This window comes from Lagenorhynchus albirostris, chromosome 1 (assembly GCF_949774975.1).
Source record: "Lagenorhynchus albirostris chromosome 1, mLagAlb1.1, whole genome shotgun sequence".
Lineage (NCBI taxonomy): Eukaryota > Metazoa > Chordata > Mammalia > Artiodactyla > Delphinidae > Lagenorhynchus > Lagenorhynchus albirostris.
The window spans coordinates 123944788-123947925 of NC_083095.1; positions in this window are offsets into that span (position 1 = coordinate 123944788).

Consider the following 3138-nt stretch of genomic DNA (forward strand, 5'->3'; position numbering starts at 1 on the left):
TCAAGGGGCGTGTATTTTTAAAAGGTATTACAGGGAAAGGAGACAATGCTTTGGGACCACGTAAGATAGGGGATTAGAACTGAGACATCTGTATAAAACCAAGAGCCTCAAAGAACTACATCCCCAGTTAAGGAGTGGATTTTAAAAATCCATCCACTGGTACAGGGAGATAATAAAGTTTGCCTCAATCTGAGCCCTACTTTGGGGGGAGTAAAAAGTCTCTTCTGAGAATGTATAACAACAGGCCTACTCACACTTGGATCTGAGGTTTGATCTTAAGCCATCTGCATGGTCCCAGGATGCTCCAAACTGAGATATTAATGATAACTGTGTTCCCAGGCTAGTGATAGCCCTGGGGAAGCAAATGCAAAAGTTCTAGAGGGTACCCTCAACACAGGTTTTCCACAGATAAAGCCCTGTTGAAGATGACCTCCTATTCTAAAATTATAAAACACACAAAGAAAAATCCACCCTGAATGAGTTTCAAAAGATACAAAAAACAGAAGTTTTGTATCTTACAAAACTTTTATTTCAAAACAAATAATAAAAGTAGGGCAACGATTATAACGGTAATGCATGCTTATAACAAATACAAAGAAAAAATACACAAAGTGGAATTCATCGTGTATTTGCACTTTAATAGCAAAATCTCCTTCAGTTGTCTAGTATCACTTAAACCTTATTTGTTTCTTGAACTAGGAGAAGACATTCCCACCCCCAGCCCCTGCCACAGTACTGTCATTACTTATATAAGAATTATAGGAAAAAAAGTTTAACCTAAAACAGAAATTTCCAAACATGTGTCTCATGTTAGACTTAGTTCCAAAAAATTCAAAGAAAGGATTTTATGGACAAATATTGTACTGTATATTTATAATATATATTAAAAAAATTAAAGCCTTGGAAATCTTTTGATAAAGGTACCTGATTAACTTCCCTTAATCCAGGATTTCCCCAGTCTATTTGAACAACAAACCCTATTTTCCCACTTAAAAACTAGAAAAAGCCCTCAGAACATGCTTTATAAAATGCTATTTAAAGTAAACAGCCTTCTTTTGTAGACTATAAAATACCTGGAGGCAAAGAAATTCTTATGTAATATACTTGTTTATAATATAATTATCACCACTTTCATCATAATCCCAAAATTCATTTAATTTTCTATATGGCTAATGTCATGAGTTTTCAGAATTCATGCCACATTTTTTGGAATTTGTATCCATTGCTTAAATATACTCTACATTCTCACTCTTTGCTTAGAAAACACACCTAAAAAAGGATCGAATGTTCCTACTTATTTTATTTAGGTATATATGGCTCCTATGTAGCAATTCCCTTACACATAAGATTTCTGCACAAAACGAACGGCTTAAACTTTTCAGAAATCCCTACTGTCCCAGACTGACAGTAAAGGAAAGTAATAAACCTGTTCTCCTGGAAAACTGTTTAACACTGATAGTCACTCTCAGCTGACGGTCTATTACAGGTGTTTTACAAAAAAACAGCTGACCATCTATCCATTCTTTTAAAGTAGGAAAACAAAGCACTTCTGTATTTAACTTATTTTCTTCATTAAACAGTGTTTGAAAATAACTCTTCAATGGCTGCACAGTATTTTAACGGACATAACATTATTGACCTACTTCCTTATTGTTGATCATTTATTACACCTACTTATTTTGCTAATAGTTTTTAAATGCTAAGATGAATAACCTTGAACATAAACCTCTGGTTACAACTCTTATTTTTTTCAGGATAAATTTACTGAAGTAGAATTATTGGGTCAAAGCAACACATACACTTACAGCTTCTATAAGTGTTTATTTGCTTTTCTGTGTGCATAAATTTTAAATTATAAGCTCTTGATAGACACGAGTCTTAAAAATTACCTTAGTAGAGCACTTTCCTTTCATCATAATGAAGAGATTTAAATATTCTCCTTTTCGGATGAATGGATAAAGAAGATGTGGCACATATATACAATGGAATATTACTCAGCCATAAAAAGAAACGAAATTGAGCTATTTGTAATGAGGTGGATAGACCTAGAGTCTGTCATACAGAGTGAAGTAAGTCAGAAAGAGAGAGACAAATACCGTATGCTAACACATATATATGGAATATAAGAAAAAAAATGTCATGAAAAACCTAGGGGTAAAGCAGGAATAAATACGCAGACCTCTTAGAGAACGGACTTGAGGTTATGGGGAGGGGGAAGGGTGAGCTGTGACAGGGCGAGAGAGAGTCATGGGCATATACACACTAACAAACGCAGTAAGGTAGATAGCTAGTGGGAAGCAGCTGCATGGCACAGGGATATTGGCTCGGTGCTTTGTGACAGCCTGGAGGGGTGGGATGGGGAGGGTGGGAGGGAGGGAGACGCAACAGGGAAGACATATGGGAACATATGTTTATGTATGACTGATTCACTTTGTTATAAAACAGAAACTAACACACCATTGTAAAGCAATTATACCCCAATAAAGATGTAAAAAAATAAAAAAAAATAAAAAAAATAAATATTCTCCTTTTTCTTAGACTCTAACTTCGTGTTATTTAAACTAAAGTGTATAGTTACTATTACATACAATAAAGTTTTATGTCTTGCTATGCAGAAAGAAGGGAAAGAGAATGGAAATAGTACTATGGTGAAAACATATATATGTTTAATAGGTTCTTTTGAAAGCTACTACCTTAGCCATTGGAAATAAACAGCTATTATATGAATAAGCAGATATTTGGGGAAAAACTATGAAAATTGTTTTTGTTACATCTTCCTGGTTTACAAATCTTTATCATTTGATCTGATTTGCAGTTGAATACAGTAAATAACTACTAAAAGGGAACAAGTTAAAGTTCTTCATCAATACATATAAGAGCAATCAATTTTAAAGTGGTGATAAAATATTCTTACTTTTATTGACAGAATAGTAAATTATATATTACTCAGTTCCCTTAACTTGTTGTTCTTATTGTTGTTTTCCATTTATTCATTCGGGTGTGGAGAGTGGTAAAGAAGGTAGGCAAAAATATCTGAAGGCACTCACTGGTGACAAAGCATATAATGTCAAGAGCACAGCTGGCAACATCCCAGTTGACTTCTAGATCTAAATGCTCTTTAATTCTCTCAGAAAGAGT